Source organism: Canis lupus, chromosome 15 (assembly GCF_011100685.1).
Source record: "Canis lupus familiaris isolate Mischka breed German Shepherd chromosome 15, alternate assembly UU_Cfam_GSD_1.0, whole genome shotgun sequence".
NCBI lineage: Eukaryota > Metazoa > Chordata > Mammalia > Carnivora > Canidae > Canis > Canis lupus.
In genome coordinates this window covers 132,579-156,416 of record NC_049236.1, presented here as the reverse complement: position 1 = coordinate 156,416, position 23,838 = coordinate 132,579, and positions in this window count along the sequence as shown.

Here is a 23,838-nt window from a genome sequence, read left to right as displayed (position 1 = left end):
GAGACATGGGCTCTGTTGTGGGAGTTGGAGAAATCCTCTTTGCCCCATGGATTTCTCACTGAAAAAAAGATGAGAATGGTGCCCAAGGCAAGAGTTCATCTCCCACATTTAAGGACAACAGACTTCTAACTGGCTTTTCTTTCTCTGTTCCGAACCTTGTTATCCTTTATCCGTATATCACCAAGATTAACCCTCTTTAAATGCATGTTAGACCATGACACTCCTCTAGACAAAATAATCAAATACATTTCATGTCAGAATCAAGACCTAAGTCCTTATAATGGTCTATATTTCCCTTGTTGGTCTGCTGACATTATTTCTTATATTTTCCACTCTCTAAATTTGCTTTAGTGATTTGGCCTCTTTTCTGTTGAATGAATAATTAAAGTCTGGTTAGCTCTGTATTATTTATCCTATCTTCTTCTGTGATATGTATTTATTATTAGTTTTAGCAATTTTCCTGGCCTTTCCAGGTTGACATTGCTTTCCAGCCATCTAATGTGGATATTACAGAGTGATCTTAAAATCACAAATTTGAGCTCATCATCTGACCTACTATTTTCAATAGTTTTCCTTTACTTGTAAGATAATATTTGAGGATCTGATGCATATTAACTGTTAAATTAATGGACGTTATCATTATTGAGGAAACATCTGCTGATGAACTCAACATTCTCTAACATGGAACACAGAGTAATTTCATCTTTTTATTGTAAATAATTAACTGGCCTTCCTCCACATGAAGTCATATTGTTTTTCTTATCCTTTCCTCCCATTCCTTCTTTTTTTAAAAGATTTTATTTATTCATGACACAGAGAGAGAGGGGTGGGGGTGGGGGCAGAGACACAGGCAAAAGGAGAAGCAGGCTCCATGCAGGGAGCCCCACGTGGGACTTGATCCGGGGTCTCCAGGATCAGGCCCTGGGTTGAAGGCAGCGCTAAACCACTGAGCCACCCAGGCTGCCCCCTTTTTCCTTCTCTTTTGTTTCTTTCTCACATACCTTCCTGTTCAGTATCTCTCACCCCATATCAATTCAGTGGCATTTACACAATAACTATTTAATAGGGGAATGTCATAGATTTTGAAGAGAGTTCTTTTAATGAGTAATAAATGTTAAGCAGTAATAATGCCCTACAGAATTTGAAAGGGCTGATAATCAGCAATGCAGATTAGTAGAGACCGACAGCTTCTGGGTGTGAAAGAAATTGAGTTCAGTCTAAAATCAATCAGATGGGAAGTAAGCTGTCACTAATAATGACAGAAACACCAACTTCCAGGGGTAAAGCCATAACTTTATCAACTACTCTACTTTCTGTTGCCAAATGCTTGGATTTTGCTAGTGTTTGTGAGCATTAATGGTGGATTGGCTGGAGTAACTACAATTATGCAGCTTTCTCACTAGAGATTATATATTTTTTTATCACTTTTACCATATTTCACCAATCTTAAAGTTCACCTAACTTACATAGTAATCTGAAAGCATTTTTGTAATATTTGATAATCATTCTTGTGTATGAATACAAAAATATTCCATTTCTTTTAGAGTCCATGCTAGAGACTCCAAATTGCTTAACTTTTTAAAATAACATCAGAAGATTATTCTCTCAATTACAAGTTTTTAAACTGCCAATTTTATGAGGCTAATTGAAATTCATTTTGATAAATATCTTTTGATGATAAATAGATTACCTTCTATGTATTAAAGAACAGCTTGTTTCCTTTGGATTAAATTTTTTATGGTAAAATGCAAATAATTTTCCATTTCTTAACATTTATGATATTATTATCATATCCTGTTACATAAAATGACAATGAGCAAAAATACACCTGCTATGGCAATCTGTGCTGAAAAGCTTCCTCAAAATATATTGTCTCCATTCCTATCTGTAGTTATAGCTGTAGGAAGTAGGAATTTTCTCACAGTATTTGCTGGATGATGCTAATACTTGGTTATAATGGGCACTAAAAATATAACATGTGTTTGCTCAGCTCAAATTATAAACAGCAAAAGCTCTCTGAATAAGAATCATATGCTTTTAAGATTCATTTTTGCCTGCCAGTGTTTTCTATTTATTATTTTTGGCACTTGTTTGTCATTTACATATAAGTAAATTCAACAGGAATTGCTATACTCTACAATCAATATGATACATAATACAAGTCTAAGTATAAATGTGTGTATCCTTCTAACAATCTCTTTATGATTTGGAGAATGATATGGGTATGCACATAACCCATAAACTCAGTGTTTCTTCAGGTTTGAGAACACTATGACCACTTGAGTAATTTATACATAGCTTTGAGTAATTTCCTTATGTTTTATAAAACCAGGACCATGGGGGATCCCTGGGTGGCTCAATGGTTTGGCACCTGCCTTTGGTCCAGGGATGATCCTGGAGTCCTGGGATCAAGTCCCATGTCGGGCTTCCTGCATGGAACCTGCTTCTCCCTCTGCCTGTGTCTCTGCCTCTCTCCATCTCCATGTCTATCATGAATTTAAAAACTTAAAAAATAAATAAATAAAACCAAGACCATAACTTGGGAATATTATAATATAAATGATAATTTTTTATTCCTGAAAATCTAGATTGTTAGAATAAGGAAATATAACATGGTGGTTTTACAGTTCTAGCTCTGGCTAGATTGCCTGTGTTCAAGTTGGTCATTTCCAATTCCATGACCACAGATCTCAATTATTATGTAAAATCAGATAAAGACAGTATCTTAAGATTAAGTGAGAAAATATGATATAGTTAATACTAATAATTTCTGGTATTTCATAAATGCTTAAAAACATTAGACTTTGCAATATTAAATTGATTCGAAGTGCATTTTTCTTAAATTTTAGCTTTACAGAAAATAGGATGCATATTACAGTCTATAGTTTGTTTTTTTTACAGTTACAATGCAGTCATAGCATAGTTGCCAATAAACATCAGAAGAACTGGAATTAACAATTAAAAATTGGAGACATTAATTTTTTAAGGTCTTTCAACAATGTTTTTGTTATTTGTTTTTTAAGATTTCTTAGAGAAATCTTAGAGATTTAGAAAAGAAAGAGCAGGAGCAGGAGAGGCAGAAGGAGAGGGACTGATAGAATCCTAAGCAGACTCCATGCTGAATCCAGAGCCCAACATGGGGCTAGATATCAGAACCCTGAGATCAGGACCTGGCCCAAAACCAAAAGTCATATGCTTAACTGACTACATCACCTAGGTGCCCCTCTTAGCAATGCTTTTTAATGTCTTATACAAATTTTTAACGATTATTTCAAATTATTTTGTTTTCATATGCTAGTATAAACATTTTCCAATTTTTCATTGCTAAATATATATATAATTGATTTTCATATTGACCTTATATCCTATAATGAGATTTGTTAGTTTAAGTATTATATTATAGAATATGTAGGATTTTCTATATACATATTCCTGTAGTCTAAAAATAGGCCGTTTTGCTTCTTCCTCTCTGATATGTAGTTTTTTTTAACCTAGCATTACTGCAACAGTAAGGGCATCACATACAATGGAAACAGATATTACTTCTGTGTCCCTAATCTTAGAGGAAAAGTCTTTAGTCTTTCATGACTGAATACAGTAGTAGCTGTAGATTTCTCATAGATGTCCTTTATCAGGCTGAGGGAATTTCTATTTTTAGTTAGATGAAAATTGTCATAATAGGTGTTGAATTTTGCCAAATTCAAACACTTTTTTATATCTACTGAGATTATCATATGATATTTTTAGCGTGTAAGATTACATTGAATGGTTATTAAATATTAAACCAGTTGCATTCCTGAGCTAAATTCCAGTCACGATCATGGTTTTGTGTGCATACATGCACAAAAATACATATATACATAGCATATGTTTCCGTGTATAGCTATATTTAATTTGCTAACATTTGGTTATGAATTTTACATTGCTACTTTGAGGTATATTAGTAATTATTTTACATTTTTTTGTGTTGTCTTTTTCTGATATTGGTATCATGATAATGTAGGCTTCCTGTACTCATATGGCTAGTATTTCCATTTCCTCTTTCTCTTTTTTCTACGTAATTTATGTAAGATCGATGGACTATATCAATTTATTTCCTTGGACCTAGAATTTTCTTAAAACTTTTTTAAAAATTTAGGTTACAAACTCAATATCTTTTTTCTTTTTTTAAGATTTTATTTATTTATTCATGAAAGACACAGAATGAGAGACAGAGACATAGGCAGAGGAAGAAGCAGGCTTCCAGCAGGGAGCCTGATGCAGGACTTGATCCCCTGACGCCAGGATCATGACCTGGGCCAAGGCAGACACTCAACCACTGAATGATCCAGGTATCCTAAAACTTAACATCTTTAATAACTAGACTACTGTTCAAATTTTAAAAGTCATTTTATAAGTTGCCTTTTAAGTCATTTTTTATTCATTGTTTTTCAAAGAATTTGTTAATTTTTTTCTAAGTTGTTTGTCTTAGATTAGGCTGCTACAATGAAATACCACAGAATGGAAGACAAAAACAATAAACATTTATTTTTCGTAGTTCTGGAGGCTGAGAAAGTCAAGTTTCAGGTAATAGCCAATATAGTTTCTGCTGAGATTTTCTTTCTGGCTTCCATACAGCTTTCTTCTTTCTCTATTCTCACATGGCATAGAGAAAGATTATCTTTCTCCTGTTTATTCTTAAAAAGGTTCCACCTTCATGATCTACCTCCTTCCTAAAGGTTCCACTAGAACTTTATAAAATATTCCTCCCAACTGCAGCAAAACACACATTCTTTTTAAGGACACATGAAAAATTCTCCAGGGTACATCATAGATTAGGCTACAAAATAAAAATTAGTAAATTTAAAGACTGATCATATCAAGCATCTTTCATATCATATGGTATGAAACTGAAAACCAATTACAAGAAGAAAACTGGAAAATAACTGTGGATGTCCCTGGGGTGGGGGGAGGCATAGGTCAAAAGAGAAACCAATATAGAAATTTTTTAAAAATTGAGAGAAATGAAAATGGAAATAAAACATACCAAACTTATGCATTAGAGCAAAAGCAGTTCTAAGAGGGAATCTGATTAGATAAATGCCTACATTAAGGGAAAAAAAGAGCTCCAGTAAACTTAACTTTACACCTTAAGGAATAGAAAGGCACAAACTAAGCCCAAAGTTAGTAGAATGAAATAAATAACAAAGCTCAGAGTAGAAATAAATAAAATAGAGACTAAAAAGACACTAGAAAAGACCAATGAAACTAAGGGGGTTTACTTTTAAGATAAATAAGACAAAACTTTAGTTTGGATTAACAAGAAAGAAGGATCAAAATTAGAAATGAAAGACTAGACACTATAACTGATACCACACAAATATGAGGCATCTAAGAGAACACTATGAAAAATTATACACCAATAGGGCAGCCCAGATGGCTCAGCAGTTTAGCATCACCTTCAGCTCAGGGCCTGATCCTGGAGACCCAGGTTTGAGTCCCACCTTGGGCTCCCTGCATGGAGGCTGCTTCTCCCTCTGCCTGTGTCTTTGCCTCTCTCTCTCTCTCTCTCTCTATCATAAATAAATAAATAAAATCTTTTAAAAAAATATACACCAACAAATTAAAAAACCTAGAAGAAATGGATAAATTCCAAAAATATACAACATATCAAGACTACATTATGACGACATGGAAAATATGAACAGACCAATGTCTAGTAAGGTAATTGAATTAGTAACTAAAAACTTCTCAACAACAAACTGTGGAAGCAGGTGGTATCACTGGTGAATTCTATCCGACATTTAAAGAATTAATATTAATTATTCTCAAACTACTAGAAACTTTAAGAGGAGGAAATATTTCCAAACTCATATTATGAGGTCAGCATTACCCTGATATGAAAACCAGACATGGATCTACAGGAAAATAAAATTATAGGCCCCAAATCCTCATGAATATAGACACAAAAATCCTCAACAAGATATTAGCAAACCAAATGAAACTATCCATTAAAAGAATCATGCACCACAACCAAATGGGATTACAGGAATGCAGGGATGGTTCAATACTCACAAATCAATTTGATGTGCCAGTTAACAGAGTGAAGGATAAAATCCTGTAGTCATCTCATTGCATGCAAAAAAAGGATTCTACAAAACTCAACATCTATGCATGAAACAAAACTGTCAGCAAATGATGTGTAGGGGGAATATAATAAACATTAATAAAGGCCACATGCAACTAGCCCACAACTAAGATCATACTCAAAGGTAGAAAGCTAAGTGCTTTTTCTCTGTAATCAAGAACAAGATGAGGATGTTGATGCTCATCATTTTTTATTCAACATAGTGCTAGAAATATTAGCCTGAGCAGTTAGGCAAAGAAGGGGGGGGGGCATCCAAACTAGAAAGGAATAAGTCAAACTGTCTGTATTTTCAGGTGACATGATATTTTCATCATTTACAGAAAAAAGCCCATGGGGTACTTGGGTGCCTTAGTTGGTTAAGCATCTGACTCTTTATTTCAGTTTAGGTCATGATCTCAGGGATGTGAGTTCAAGCCTTGCACTGGGCTCTGCAATGGGAGTGATACCTGCTTAAGATTCTCTCTCCCCATCTGCTCACCCCTGGAAGGAAGGAAGGGAGGGAGGGAAGGAGGAAGGAAGGAAGAAACAAAAGAAAGAGGAAAGAAAGAAAGAAAGAAAGAAAGAAAGAAAGAAAGAAAGAAAGAAAGAAAGAAAGAAAGAAAGAAAAAGAGAGAGAGAGAAAGAAAGAAAGAAAGAAAGAAAGAAAGAAAGAAAGAAAGAAAGAAAAAAGAAGAAAGAAAGAGAGAAAGAAAGAAAAGAAAGAAAAGTGAAAAGAAAAAAGAAGAAAAAGACTTCACTAAAAAACTTTTAGGATTAATAAATGAAGTAAGTAAAGCTGCAGGATACCAAGCCAGTATATAAAAATCAGTTATATTTAAGAATTCCAGGGATAATGGCTAACTAGAAGGTCCCTAAATTCACCTCATACCTTGGCTAAAACTAGATAATATTCACATCAGAGCAAGAAACCCAGAAAAAGAACCAAAGACTGGCTGAACAAATTCCACAACTAAAATAGAGAAGAGGCCACACATCAAAGGTGTAGGAAAGACAAAGATTCAGTAGGAACCTAAACCTCATGGGTCTGACCACAGGAGGGAGGGAAGAAGCCACAGGAATGGAGAGGGGTGAGAAATAGACTAACACAATGGGGAGCCTACAAGGGCAAGAGAAATCGCTATAGCATTTGGCTTTGAAAATCAGAGGGCCTCAATTTCCTGAAACCATACAACCAGTGAGACTTAAAGCCCGGAACTTTAAAAATCAGTGGGCTCAGCTCTGAGAGAACATAGAAGGCAATAGGAAGCTGAGGCCCTGCCTTTAAAAGATGCAGGGAAACAGTCTGCAGAGATAAATCTTGGAAGCATGAGTCGGAAAGATGGCTGAGGCTTACAGAAGGGACAGTTACTAATCTCAGTGTTCACTATGGGACTTTTCCAGAAACAAAGGAGCTGGCAGGTACCATTTACCTTCCCAGTTCCTCCTCATAACATAAGCACATAAACACACAGATTCCTAGAGGAACTAGCACTCTGTGGGCACTCGTTACCCAACTTGCTTATACCACCACTGTAGCTATACGTGCTTCAGTCCTAGTACTGTGGATTCCCTCCCCTGAAGTCCCGTGCAAACTTTGCCAATACTGCCTCTCCTGACCTCCTGTAGAGGACACTGGCGCCTTGTTAAAACTACAGCTCCCATGGGGTACCTGGTTGGCTCCGTTCATTTGCTGTCCAACTCTTGATTTTGGCTCAGATGATGATCTCAGCATCCTAGAACTGAGCTCTGCATTGGGCTCCACATTCAGAAGGGAGTCTGCTTAAGAATTTTCTTTCTTTCCCTCTGCTCTCTCACTCAAATGGGTAAACTCTAAAAAAATCCCACAAAAAACCCCCCAAAAACTACCCCTCCTGCCCATGTGTGTTTTTGCTCAGCCATTCCAGTCATCCCTGTTCTACACAGTGACTGCACATTGCCTATGGAGAACCAGCACCCACAGTTTGCGGCACCATGCCCTCACCCACCTGCATGTTGTGGAGTGGCCCAGCAAACACAATCCCCTCAGTGACTGTGCATCCCTGGTGGAGGAGGACGAGCACTACCTAGTTAAAGGTATGTCCTACTTATTACTTTTAAGAGCAAGAGACATGGCTGGCTTTCCTAACCCACAGAGTCAGGCACAGAATTGGGCAAGATGAGGAGACAGAGGGATTCGTCACAAGTGAAGGAACAAGACAGAGCCACAGTGGAAGACTGGGGTAATAAAGATATAAATAACATGGCTAGTAGAGAATTTGGGTGGTGATCATGAAGATACTCACTGGACTTGAGAGGTGAGTGGAGAATATCAGTGGGATACTTGGGAAATAGAAGACATACAGGAGAACCAACTAGAAATGAAGATTAAATGAAATTAAAAATATACTTGTTGGAGTAAGTGGTAGGCTGGAAGAAGCAGAGGATTGAATTGATGACCTGAAAGATGACCTGGAAAGGACTCAAATTGAACAAATGAGAGAAAAAAGAAATATGCAAGATAAGAGTGGGCTTGGGAAACTCAGTGGCTCCATCAGGTGTAATAACACTCACATTATACGGATATGGGGGCGGGGGTCGGAGAGGGGAGAAAAGAGGGAAAAATAATTTATTTGAAGAAATAATGGCTGAGACCCTCCCTAAGCTGAGGAAGGAAACAAATGTCTACATCTAGGTGGCATAGAGAGCCCCCAGCAAGAGTCAACTGAGGGAGATCAGAATGGCAGGGAGTAGTGATAAAGAATTTTAAAAGGAGCAGGAGCAAGGAAAGCAGTTATAAGCAAGAGAAACTCCCATGAAATTGTCAGCAGGTTTTTCAGTAGAGATTTTGCAGGCCAGAAAGGAGAGGTGTGATATATTCAAGGTGCTAAAAGGATGGAACCTGCAGTCAGGGATACTCTATCCCACAGAAGGAAAGATAAAGAGTTTCTTAGAAAAACAAAAACTAGGGATCCCTGGGTGGTGCAGCAGTTTAGCACCTGCCTTTGGCCCAGAGCGCGCGATCCTGGAGACCCGGGATCGAATCCCACATTGGGCTTCCGGTGCATGGAGCCTGCTTCTCCCTCTGCCTGTGTCTCTGCCTCTCTCTCCCTCTCTGTGACTATCATAACTAAATAAAAATTTAAAAAAAAGAAAAACAAAAACTAGGGGCAGCCCAGGTGGCTTAGCAGTTTGGCGCCTGCCTTTGGCCCAAGGCATGATCCTGGAGACCCAGGATCAAGTCCCATATCAGGCTCCCTACATGGAGCCTGTGTCTCCCATGAATAAATAAATTAAAAAAAAAGAAAAACAAAAACTAAGGGGGCTTGTGACCACTAAACTAGCCCTACAAGAAATATTGGAGAGTCTCTGAGTGGAAGGGAGAGACAGCGACAGTGTGAAGAGTAGGAAACACAAAAACAGTACAAGTATTTCTTTAAAAAAATGAGTCAAGAGATCCACAAAAGAATGTAAAATATGACACTATATGCCTAAAACATGGAGGGGAGAAGAGTAAGGAGTGGGTTCAAATTTAACTGACCATCTAATTAAAAAAAAGTAACTGACCATAAACTTGGTGTAGACTACTAATATGCAGAAGATGCTGTACAAACCTAACAGTAACCACTAATAGATATACAAAGTACAAAGAGAAAGGAGTCAAAGTATACCACTAAAGAAAATCAGCAAACTATGAAGGAGAGACAGAGAAGAAAGAACTAGAGAAAAAATACAAAATAAAAACAAACATAAAACATGTAACAAAATGGCAATAAATACGTATTTACTTTTAATGTAAATGGACTATATGCTTCAATCAAAAGACACGGGCTGACAAAATGAATTAAAAAAAAACAGAATCATCTATATGCTGCCTACAAATTATTCATTTTAGACCTAAAGACACCTGTAGACTGAAAGTGAGGATGTAGAAACATTTTCATACAAATGAATGTCTAGAGAAGATGTAGTCCATATATACACTGGAATATTACTCAGCCATCAGAAGAGGTGAATACCCACCATTTGCTTTGATGTGGTTGGAACTGGAGGGTATTATGCTGAGTGAAGTAAGTCAATCAGAGAAGGACAATCATCATATGGTTTCACTCATATGTGGAATATAAGAAATAATAAAAGGGATTATAAGGAAAGGAGGGAACTGAGTGGGAAAAATTAGAGGGAGACAAACCATGAGGGACTCCTAACTCTGGGAAGCAAAGGGTTGCAGAAGAAGAAGTGGGTGGGGTATGGGGTAACTGGGTGATGGACACTAAGGAAGGCACGTGATGGGATGAGCACTGGGTGTTATACTATATGTTGGCAAATTGAATTTAAATAAAAACAAATGTAAAAAAAATAAGCAACGATCAAATAATCCTGAAAGGAAGAATGAGGTGGATGGCTTTCCCAGTTGGCATAATTTTTGCTTTTATTAAAGGTATAGTGATAAAAGATAAAAAAGAATGTCAAAAGAAAGTTGGAGTAGCGATACTTACATTAAACAAAATATATTTAAAATGAAGACTGTGAGAAGAGACAAAGAACAACACTAAAATAATAAAGGAGACAATATTGATAAAATGATATAACAATTGTAAATATTTATTCACCTAACATGGGAGTGGCCAAATACATAGAACAGTTAATAACAATGATAAAGGAATTAATCTATAATAGTAGGAAGATTTTAACATCTCACTTACATTGATGGACAGATAATCCAAATAGAAAATTAATAAGAAAACAGTGGCTTTGAGTGATGCATTGGGCCAGATGGATTTAATAGATATATGAAGAACATGCCATCTTAAAATAGTAGAATACGCATTCTGTCCAAGTGCACATGGAATATTCTCCAGAATAGAACACATGAGCAAACAAAACAAGCCTCACCAATTTTAAATTGATCAAAGTCATACTATATATCTTTTTCAGACCACAATACTATGAAACTAGAAATCAACCACAAGAAAAAAAAAACCTCAAAGGACAACACATACATGGATATTAAATAATATGATACTAACAATGAATGTGTCAACCAAGAATTCAAAGAAGAAATCAAGAAGTACATGGAAACAACAATGAGAACACAATGGTCCAAAACCTTTGGAGTATAGCCAAAAGTCATTCTAAGAAGAAGTTTATAGCAGGCTTCCCTCAAGAAGCAAGAAAAATCCTTAGTACACTACCTAACCTTATGTATAAAGGAACTAGAACAAAACAAACAAAACCCCAAACCAGTAGAAAGATTTAAAAAGTAGAAAAAAACAAAACAATAAAATCCAAAACAATGACAAAAAACAAGTGAATACAACAGATCAATGAAACCAGGAGCTAGTTGTTGAAAAGATTAACGGAATTGATAAAACTCTAACTGGACTCATAAAAAGAGAAAGTAAATAAAAGTAAGGACATCTAGAAGAAATGGATAAACTCTTAGGAACTATCATCAACCAAGACTGAAAAAGAAATAGAAAATTTGAACAAATTACTAGCAAAGAGACTGAATCAGAAAAAAAAACAAAACAACAAAACAAACAAACAAAAAACAACTCCCAATAAGCAAAATTCCAGGGCCAGATGACTTTACAGGGAAATTCTACAAAACACTTAAAGAAGAGTTAGTATCTCTTCTTCTCCAACGATTCCAAAAAATAGAAATGAAAACTTCCAAACTCATTCTATAAGGCCAGTATTATCATCCCGATACCAAAACCAAAGAAAGATGACCCCCAAACATACACACACATAAAGAGTATTATGCTGAGTGAAGTAAGTCAATCGGAGAAGGACAAACATTGTATATTCTCATTCATTTGGGGAATATAAATAATAGTGAAAGGGAATATAGGGGAAGGGAGAAGAAATGTGTGGAAAATATCAGAAAGGGAGACAGAACATAAAGACTCCTGACTGGGAAATGAACTAGGGGTGGTGGAGGGGAGGAGGGCAGGGGGTGGGGGTGAGTGGGTGACGGGCACTGAGGGGGCCACTTGACGGGATGAGCACTGGGTATTATTCTGTATGTTGGTAAATTGAACACCAATAAAAAATAAATTTATTATTAAAAAAGAGCACTACAAGCAAATATCTCTGATGGATACGAGTACAAAATTCCTCAAAAAAGTACTAGCAAACCAAATCAAACAACACATTAAAAAAATCATTCACCGAGGAGGGTAGAAGAGTAGGGTCCCCAAGTCACCTCTCTCCACCAAATTACGTAGATAACCTTCAAATCATCCTGAAAATCTACGAATTCGGCCTGAGATTTAAAGAGAGACCAGCTGAAACGCTACAGTGAGAAGAGTTCACGCTTCTATCAAGGTAGGAAGACGGGGGGGGGGGGGGGGGAGAAATAAAGAAACAAAAGGCCTCCAAGGGGGAGGGGCCCCACGAGGAGCCGGGCTGAGGAGAGCCCCATCCTAGAGAAGCAGGAGCTGCACCAACCTTCCCGGGCAGAAAGGGGCCCGCAGGGAGTTGGAGCAGGACCCAGGAGGGCGGGGATGCCCTCGGGATCCCTGGGACACTAACCGACACCTGCGCTCCGGGAGAGTGCGCCGAGCTCCCTAAGGGCTGCAGCGCGCAGGGCGGGACCCCGAGCAGCTCAGAGGGGCTCGGGCGGTGGCTCTGCGGAGGGGGCTGCGGGGCGGGAGCGCGAACGCAACAGTGCAGACCCCGGGGCACAGGGCGCCGGGACACAGCCCAGGATCCGGCCTCCCCCCAGGACAGGCAGAGGCCGGGATGGCCCAGGACCGCAAGGACGCTCCTGCCCTGAGCTGAGCAGATCAGTGGCCCCGCTCCGGAGCCTCCAGGCCCTGCAGACCCAGAGCTCCGGAGTTACTGCAAGAGCTGACTCCAGGGCTCCAGAGCTGGCCCCACCACTGGGGTTGTTCCTCCTGGGGCCTCACGGGGTAAACAACCTTCACTGAGCCCTGCACCAGGCAGGGGGAGGAGCAGCTCCCCCAAGTGATAACACCTGAAAATCAGCACAATAGGCCCCTCCCCCAGAACACCAGCTAGACAGACAAGTTCCAGGGGAAGTCAAGAGACTTAAATGTACAGAATCAGAAGATACTCCCCCGTGTTTTTTTTCTTTTTGATTTCTGTTTGCCTCCCCCACCCTTTTTTCCCTTTCTTTCTTTTTCTTTCTCTTTTTTCCTTTTTTCTTCCTTTTTTTCTTTTTTCATTTTCTCTTTTCTTTCCTTCTTTCTCTCTCTTTTTCTCCTTTTCCCAATACAACTTGCTTTTGGCCACTCTGCACTGAGCAAAATGACTAGAAGGAAAAACTCACCTCAAAAGAAAGAATCAGAGACAGTCCTCTCTCCCACAGAGTTACAAAATCTGGATTACAGTTCAATGTCAGAAAGCCAATTCAGAAGCACTATTATATGGCTACTGGTTGCTCTAGAAAAAAGGATAAAGGACTCAAGAGACTTAATGACTGCAGAATTTAGATCCAATCAGGCAGAAATTAAAAATCAATTGAATGAGATGCAATCCAAACTAGAAGTCCTAACAACGAGGGTTAACGAGGTGGAAGAACGAGTGAGTGACACAGAGGACAAGTTGATAGCAAAGAGGGAAACTGAGGAAAAAGAGACAAACAATTAAAAGACCATGAGGATAGATTAAGGGAAATAAACGACAGCCTGAGGAAGAAAAACCTACGTTTAATTGGGGTTCCTGAGGGCGCCGAAAGGGACAGAGGGCCAGAATATGTATTTGAACAAATCCTAGCTGAAAACTTTCCTAATCTGGGAAGGGAAATAAGCATTCATATCCAGGAAATAGAGAGATCCCCCGCTAAAATCAATAAAAAACCGTTCAACACCTCGACATCTAATAGTTAAGCTTGCAAATTCCAAAGATAAAGAGAAGATCCTTAAAGCAGCAAGAGACAAGAAATCCCTGACCTTTATGAGGAGGAGTATTAGGGTAACAGCAGACCTCTCCACAGAGACGTGGCAGGCCAGAAAGGGCTGGCAGGATATATTCAGGGTCCTAAATGAGAAGAACATGCAACCAAGAACACTTTATCCAGCAAGGCTCTCATTCAAAATGGAAGGAGAGATAAAGAGCTTCCAAGACAGGCAGCAACTAAAAGAATATGTGACCTCCAAACCAGCTCTGCAAGAAATTTTAAGGGGGACTCTTAAAATTCCCCTTTAAGAAGAAGTTCAGTGGAACAATCCACAAAACAAGGACTGAATAGATATCATGATGACACTAAACTCATATCTTTCTATAGTAACTCTGAATGTGAACGGGCTTAATGACCCCATCAAAGGCGCAGGGTTTCAGACTGGATAAAAAAGTGGACCCATCTATTTGCTGTCTACAAGAGACTCATTTTAGACAGAAGGACACCTACAGCCTGAAAAAAAAAGGTTGGAGAACCATTTACCATTCAAATGGTCCTCAAAAGAAAGCAGGGGTAGCCATCCTTATATCAGATAAACTAAAATTTACCCCAAAGACTGTAGTGAGAGATGAAGAGGGACACTATATCATACTTAAAGGATCTATTCAACAAGAGGACATAACAATCCTCAATATATATGCTCCGAATGTGGGAGCTCCCAAATATTTGAATCAATTAATAACCAAAGGGAAGAAATACTTAGATAATAATACACTTATACTTGGTGACTTCAATCTAGCTCTTTCTATACTCGATAGGTCTTCTAAGCACAACATCTCCAAAGAAACGAGAGCTTTAAATGATACACTGAACCAGATGGATTTCACAGATATCTACAGAACTTTACATCCAAACTCAACTGAATACATATTCTTCTCAAATTAACATGGAACATTCTCCAGAATAGACCACATACTGGGTCACAAATCGGGTCTGAACCGAAACCAAAAGATTGGGATCGTCCCCTGCATATTCTCAGACCATAATGCCTTGAAATTAGAACTAAATCACAGCAAGAAGTATGGAAGAACCTCAAACACGTGGAGGTTAAGGACCATCCTGCTGAAAGATGAAAGGCTCAACCAGGTAATTAAGGAAGACTTTAAAAGATTCATGGAAACCTATGAGAATGAAGATACAACCATTCGAAATATTTGGAACACAGCAAAAGCAGTCCTATTGGGGATATACATCGCAATACAAGCATCCATTCAAAAACTGGAAAGATCTAACCTTACACATAAAGGAGCTAGAGAAACCTAACCTTACACATAAAGGAGCTAGAGAAAAAACAGCAGATAGAGCCTACACCAGCAGAAGAAGAGAGTTAGTTAAGATTCGAGCAGAACTCAACGAAATCGAGACCAGAAGAACTGTGGAACAGATCAACAGAACCAGGAGTTGGTTCTTTAAAAGAATTAATAACATACATAAACCATTAGCCAGCCTTATTAAAAAGAAGAGAGAGGAGACTCAAATTAATAAAATCATGAATGAGAAAGGAGAGATCACTGCCAACACCAAGGAAATACAAACGATTTTAAAAACATATTATGAACAGCTATATGCCAATAAATGAGGCAATCTAGAAGAAATGGAAGCATTCCTGGAAAGCCACAAACTACCAAAACTGAACAGTAAGAAACAGAAAAACTTAACAGGCCAATAATCAGGGAGGAAATTGAAGCAGTCATCAAAAACCTCCCAAGACACAAAAGTCAAGGGCCAGATGGCTTCCCAGGGGAATTCTATCAAACGTTTAAAGAAGAAATCATACCTATTCTACTAAAGCTGTTTGGAAAGATAGAAAGAGATGGAGTACTTCCAAATTCGTTCTATGACCGAGAATCACCTTAATTCCAATACCAGACAAAGACCCCACCAAAGAGAATTACAGACCAATATCCCTGATGAACATGGATGCAAAAAATTCTCAACAAGATACTTGCCAATAGGATCCAACAATACATTAAGAAATTATTCACCATGACCAAGTAGGATTTATCCCTGGGACACAAGGCTCGTTCAACACCTGTAAAACAATCAATGTGATTCATCATATCAGCAAGAGAAAAACCAAGAACCATATGATCCTCTCATTGGATGCAGAGAAAGCATTTGACAAAATACAGCATCCATTCCTGATCAAAACTCTTCAGAGTGTAGGGATAGAGGGAACATTCCTCAACATCTTAAAAGCCATCTATGAAAAGCCCACAGCAAATATCATTCTCAATGGGGAAGCACTGGGAACCTTTCCCTTAAGATCAGGAACAAGACAGGGATGTCCACTGTCATCACTGCTATTCAACATAGTACTGGAAGTCCTATCCTCAGCAATCAGACAACAAAAAGACATTAAAGGCATTCAAATTGGCAAAGAAGAAGTCAAACTCTCCCTCTTCGCTGATGACATGATACTCTACATAGAAAACCCAAAAGTCTCCACCCCAAGATTGCTAGAACTCATACAGCAATTTGGCAGCGTGGCAGGAAACAAAATTAATGCCCAGAAGTCAGTGGCATTTCTATACACTAACAATGAGACTGAAGAAAGAGAAATTAAGGAGTCAATCCCATTTACAATTGCACCCAAAAGCATAAGATACCTAGGAATAAACCTAACAAAAGAGGATAAGGATCTATCCACTTGAAACTATAGAACACTTCTGAAAGAAATTGAGGAAGACACAAAGAGATGGAAAAATATTCCATACTCATGGATTGGCAGAATCAATATTGTGAAAATGTCAAAGCTACCCAGTGCAATTTACACGTTTAATGCAATCTCTATCAAAATACCATGGACTTTCTTCAGAGAGTTAGAACAAATTATTTTAAGATTTGTGTGGAATCAGAAAAGACCCCGAATAGCCAGGGGAATTTTAAAAAAAGAAAACCGTTGCTGGGAGCATCACAATGCCAGACTTCAGGTTGTACTACAAAGCTGTGGTCACCAAGACAGTGTGGTGTTGGCACAAAAACAGACACATAGATCAATGGAACAGAATAGAGATTCCAGAAGTGGACCCTGAACTTTACGGTCAACTAATATTCGATAAAGGAGGAAAGACTACCCATTGGAAGAAAGACAGTCTCTTCAATAGATGGTGCTGGGAAAATTGGACATCCACATGCAGAAGAATGAAACTAGACCACTCTCTTTCACCATACACAAAGATAAACTCAAAATGGATGAAAGATCTAAATGTGAGACAAGATTCCATCAAAATCATGGAGGAGAACACAGGCAACATCCTTTTTGAACTCGGCCATAGTAACTTCTTGCAAGATACATCCACGAAGGCAAAAGAAACAAAAGCAAAAATGAACTATTGGGACTTCATCAAGATAAGAAGCTTTTGCACAGCAAAGGATACAGTCAACTAAAAGACAACCTACAGAATGGGAGAAGATATTTGCAAATGACATATCAGATAAAGGGCTAGTTTCCAAGATCTATAAAGAACTTATCAAACTCAACACCAAAGAAACAAACAATCCAATCATGAAATGGGCAAAAGACATGAACAGAAATCTCACAGAGGAAGACCTAGACATGGCCAACATGCACATGAGAAAATGCTCTGCATCACTTGCCATCAGGGAAATACAAATCAAAACCACAATGAGATACCACCTCACACCAGTGAGAATGGGGAAAATTAACAATGCAGGAAACAGCAAATGTTGGAAAGGATGCGGAGATAAGGGAACCCTCTTACACTGTCGGTGGGAATATGAACTGGTGCAGCCACTCTGGAAAACTGTGTGGAGGTTCCTCAAAGAGTTTGAAATAGGCCTGCCCTACGACCCAGCAATTGCACTGTTGGGGATTTACCCCAAAGATTCAGGTGCAATGAAACGCCGGGACACCTGCACCCCGATGTTTCTAGCAGCAATGTCCACAATAGCCAAACTGTGGAAGGAGCCTCGGTGTCCATCGAAAGATGAATGGATAAAGAAGATGTGGTTTATGTATACAATGGAATATTACTCACCCATTAGAAACGACAAATACCCACCATTTTCTTCAACTTGGATGGAACTGGAGGATATTATGCTGAGTGAAGTAAGTCAATTGGAGAAGGACAAACATTGTATGTTCTCATTCATTTGGGGAATATAAATAATAGTGAAAAGGAATATAAGGGAAGGGAGGAGAAATGTGTGGGAAATATCAGCAAGGGAGACAGAACATAAAGACTGCTAACTCTGGGAAACGAACTAGGGGTGATGGAAGGGGAGGAGTACGGGGGTTGGGGGTGAATGGGAGACAGGCACTGAGGGTGGCACTTGAGGGATGAGCCCTGGGTGTTATTCTGTATGTTGGTAAATTGAACACCAATAAAAAATAAATTTATTATTAATAAAAAAGTGAAACACAGAGAGCAGGTTGGCGATTTTCCCAATGACTTTTAAAAAGTATATAAAGAGGGCTTATGATACAAGATCTTTTGACCCTATTTCAGGATTCTTTTTCCTATACTGTGCTGTTGTCCTTCATTGTTCTGAATTTAATTTTCAAGAAACTTAAAAAATGTTAACACAAATTGATTTATTTCTTTTTTGACAGCAGCACATATAATCAGATGTTGTCCATTTGTTGAAATGGGCTTCTGAATACAAGATGTTTTACCCACTGAAAACGGTTGTATATTACAAAATCATTTGTAAGTTGCTTGTTTGGATTTAGAATGTATTTTCTTTATATTGAAATATCTTAGAAATGATGGTTAAGTCCCTAGCTGGTCTACAAAAGTCTGTCTCTATTTCCAGTAGAAATATGTATACAAATAGCACCAAAAGGCATGAATCAGGATATTCTCAGCAGCATTATTTGTAATAGCCCCAAAATGGAAACCCAGGTGTCTTCCAGCAGTAAAAAGGATATTGAAATTATAGGGTAGTCATACAAGGAATTCTATAGACTGATGTCATGAGTAAGACACTGACAGGTGTAATGACATGGCTATATCTCAGAAACACAGTATTGAGGAAGAAAACTTATTCACAAAAAAACATGAATATTGCATAAGCTAATATATATAAAGCTCAAAAGCAGGTAAAATTAACTGGTAGGAACAAGTCACCAGAGGGGATGCCTGGGTGGCTCAGTAGTTGAGCATCTGCCTTTAGCTCAGGGTGTGGTCCCAAGGTCCGGGATCGAGCTCCACATCGGGCTCCTTGTAAGGAACCCGCTTCTCCCTCTAAATCTGTCTCTGCCTCTCTCTCTCTCTCTCTTTCTCTCTCTGTGTGTGTCTCATGAATAAATTAAAATAATAAAATATCTTTTTAAAAAAAGTCACCAGAGTAATTACCTCTAGGGAAGGGGGCCTAGGGAATGACTGGGAGAGGCCATAGGGGACTTCTGGAATGCTAGTAATATTTTACTTTTTTTTAAATTTATTTTTTATTGGTGTTCAATTTACTAACATACAGAATAACCCCCAGTGCCCGTCACCCATTCACTCCCACCCCCCGCCCTCCTCCCCTTCTACCACCCCTAGTTCGTTTCCCAGAGTTAGCAGTCTTTACGTTCTGTCTCCCTTTCTGATATTTCCCACACATTTCTTCTCCCTTCCCTTATATTCCCTTTCACTATTATTTATATTCCCCAAATGAATGAGAACATATAATGTTTGTCCTTCTCCAACTGGCTTACTTCACTCAGCATAATACCCTCCAGTTCCATCCACGTTGAAGCAAATGGTGGGTATTTGTCATTTCTAATAGCTGAGTAATATTCCATTGTATACATAAACCACATCTTCTTTATCCATTCATCTTTCGTTGGACACCGAGGCTCCTTCCACAGTTTGGCTATCGTGGCCATTGCTGCTATAAACATCGGGGTGCAGGTGTCCCGGCGTTTCATTGCATTTGTCTCTTTGGGGTAAATCCCCAACAGTGCAATTGCTGGGTCGTAGGGCAGGTATATTTTTAACTGTTTGAGGAACCTCCACACAGTTTTCCAGAGTGGCTGCACCAGTTCATATTCCCACCAACAGTGTATGAGGGTTCCCTTTTCTCCGCATCCTCTCCAACATTGGTTGTTTCCTGCCTTGTTAATTTTCCCCATTCTCACTGGTGTGAGGTGGTATCTCATTGTGGTTTTGATTTGTATTTCCCTGATGGCAAGTGATGCAGAGCATTTTCTCATGTGCATGTTGGGCATGTCTAGTTCTTCCTCTGTGAGATTTCTGTTCATGTCTTTTGCCCATTTCATGATTGGATTGTTTGTTTCTTTGGTGTTGAGTTTGATAAGTTCTTTATAGATCTTGGAAACTAGCCCTTTATCTGATATGTCATTTGCAAATATCTTCTCCCATTCTGTAGGTTGTCTTTGAGTTTTGTTGACTGTATCCTTTGCTGTGCAAAAGCTTCTTATCTTGATGAAGTCCCAATAGTTCATTTTTGCTTTTGTTTCTTTTGCCTTCGTGGATGTATCTTGCAAGAAGTTACTATGGCCGAGTTCAAAAAGGGTGTTGCCTGTGTTCTCCTCTAGGATTTTGATGGAATCTTGTCTCACATTTAGATCTTTCATCCATTTTGAGTTTATCTTTGTGTATGGTGAAAGAGAGTGGTCTAGTTTCATTCTTCTGCATGTGGAGGTCCAATTTTCCCAGCACCATTTATTGAAGAGACTCTCTTTCTTCCAATGGATAGTCTTTCCTCCTTTATCGAATATTAGTTGACCATAAAGTTCAGGGTCCACTTCTGGATTCTCTATTCTGTTCCACTGATCTATGTGTCTGTTTTTGTGCCAGTACCACACTGTCTTGATGACCACAGCTTTGTAGTACAACCTGAAATCTGGCATTGTGATGCCCCCAGATATGGTTTTCTTTTTTAAAATTCCCCTGGCTATTGGGGGTCTTTTCTGATTCCACACAAATCTTAAAATTATTTGTTCTAACTCTCTGAAGAAAGTCCATGGTATTTTGATAGGGATTGCATTAAACGTGTATACTGCCCTGGGTAACATTGAAATTTTCACAATATTAATTCTGCCAATCCATGAACATGGAATATTTTTCCATCTCTTTGTGTCTTCCTCAATTTCTTTCAGAAGTGTTCTATAGTTTTGAGGGTATAGATCCTTTACATCTTTGGTTAGGTTTATTCCTAGGTATCTTATGCTTTTGGGTGCAATTGTAAATGGGATTGACTCCTTAATTTCTCTTTCTTCAGTCTCATTGTTAGTGTATAGAAATGCCACTGATTTCTGGGCATTGATTTTGTATCCTGCCACGCTACTGAATTGCTGTATGAGTTCCAGCAATCTTGGGGTGGAGACTTTTGTGTTTTCTATGTAGAGTATCATGTCATCAGCGAAGAGGGAGAGTTTGACTTCTTCTTTGCCAATTTGAATGCCTTTAATGTCTTTTTGTTGTCTGATTGCTGAGGCTAGGACTTCCAGTACTATGTTGAACAGCAGTGGTGAGAGTGGACATCCCTGTCTTGTTCCTGATCTTAGGGGAAAGGCTCCCAGTGCTTCCCCATTGAGAATGATATTTGCTGTGGGCTTTTCATAGATGGCTTTTAAGATGTTGAGGAATGTTCCCTCTATCCCTACACTCTGAAGAGTTTTGATCAGGAATGGATGCTGTATTTTGTCAAATGCTTTCTCTGCATCCAATGAGAGGATCATATAGTTCTTGGTTTTTCTCTTGCTGATATGATGAATCACATTGATTGTTTTACGGATGTTGAACGAGCCTTGTGTCCCAGGGATAAATCCTACTTGGTCATGGTGAATAATTTTTTAATGTACTGTTGGATCCTATTGGCCAGTATCTTGTTGAGAATTTTTGCATCCATGTTCATCAGGGATATTGGTCTGTAATTCTCCTTTTTGGTGGGGTCTTTGTCTGGTTTTGGAATTAAGGTGATGCTGGCCTCATAGAACGAATTTGGAAGTACTCCATCTCTTTCTATCTTTCCAAACAGCTTTAGGAGAATAGGTATGGTTTCTTCTTTAAACGTTTGATAAGGGATCCCTGGGTGGCGCAGCGGTTTGGGGCCTGCCTTTGGCCCAGGGCACGATCCTGGAGACCTGGGATCGAATCCCACGTCGGGCTCCCGGTGCATGGAGCCTGCTTCTCCCTCTGCCTCTGTCTCTGCCTCTCTCTCTCTCTCTCTGTATGACTATCATCAATAAATAAAAAAATTAAAATAAATAAATAAATAAATAAACGTTTGATAAAATTCCCCTGGGAAGCCATCTGGCCCTGGACTCTTGTGTCTTGGGAGGTTTTTGATGACTGCTTCAATTTCCTCCCTGGTTATTGGCCTGTTCAGGTTTTCTATTTCTTCCTGTTCCAGTTTTGGTAGTTTGTGGCTTTCCAGGAATGCGTCCATTTCTTCTAGATTGCCTAATTTATTGGCGTATAGCTGTTCATAATATGTTTTTAAAATCGTTTGTATTTCCTTGGTGTTGGTAGTGATCTCTCCTTTCTCATTCATGATTTTATTAATTTGAGTCTTCTCTCTCTTCTTTTTAATACGGCTGGCTAATGGTTTATCTATCTTGTTAATTCTTTTCAAAGAACCAACTCCTGGTTTTGTTGATCTGTTCCACAGTTCTTCTGGTCTCGATTTCGTTGAGTTCTGCTCGAATCTTTATTAACTCCCTTCTTCTCTTGGGTGTAGGATCTATTTGCTGTTTTTTCTCTAGCTCCTTTATGTGTAAGGTTAGCTTTTGTATTTGAGTTCTTTCCAGTTTTTGAATGGATGCTTGTATGGCGATGTATTTCCCCCTTAGGACTGCTTTTGCTGCATCCTAAGGATTTTGAATGGTTGTATCTTCATTCTCATTAGTTTCCATGAATCTTTTTAATTCTTCCTTAATTTCCTGGTTGACCCTTTCATCTTTTAGCAGGATGGTCCTTAACCTCCACGTGTTTGAGGTCCTTCCAAACTTCTTGTGATTTAGTTCTAATTTCAAGGCATTATGGTCTGAGAATATGCAGGGGACAATCCCAATCTTTTGGTATTGGTTCAGACCCGATTTGTGACCCAATATGTGGTCTATTCTGGAGAAAGTTCCATGTGCACTTGAGAAGAATGTGTATTCAGTTGAGTTTGGATGTAAAGTTCTGTAGATATCTGTGAAATCCATCTGGTCCAGTGTATCATTTAAAGCTCTCGTTTCTTTGGAGATGTTGTGCTTAGAAGACCTATCGAGTATAGAAAGAGCTAGATTGAAGTCACCAAGTATAAGTGTATTATTATCTAAGTATTTCTTCACTTTGGTTAATAATTGATTGATATATTTGGCAGCTCCCACATTCGGGGCATATATATTGAGGATTGTTAAGTCCTCTTGTTGAATAGATCCTTTAAGTATGATATAGTGTCCCTCTTCATCTCTCACTACAGTCTTTGGGGTAAATTTTAGTTTATCTGATATAAGGATGGCTACCCCTGCTTTCTTTTGAGGACCATTCAAATGGTAAATGGTTCTCCAACCTTTTATTTTCAGGCTGCAGGTGTCCTTCTGTCTAAAATGAGTCTCTTGTAGACAGCAAATAGTTGGGTCCTGCTTTTTTATCCAGTCTGAAACCCTGCGCCTTTTGATGGGGTCATTAAGCCCGTTCACATTCAGAGTTACTATTGACAGATATGAGTTTAGTGTCATCATGATATCTATTCAGTCCTTGTTTTTGTGGACTGTTCCACTGAACTTCTTCTTAAAGGGGAATTTTAAGAGTCCCCCTTAAAATTTCTTGCAGAGCTGGTTTGGAGGTCACATATTCTTTTAGTTGCTGCCTGTCTTGGAAGCTCTTTATCTCTCCTTCCATTTTGAATGAGAGCCTTGCTG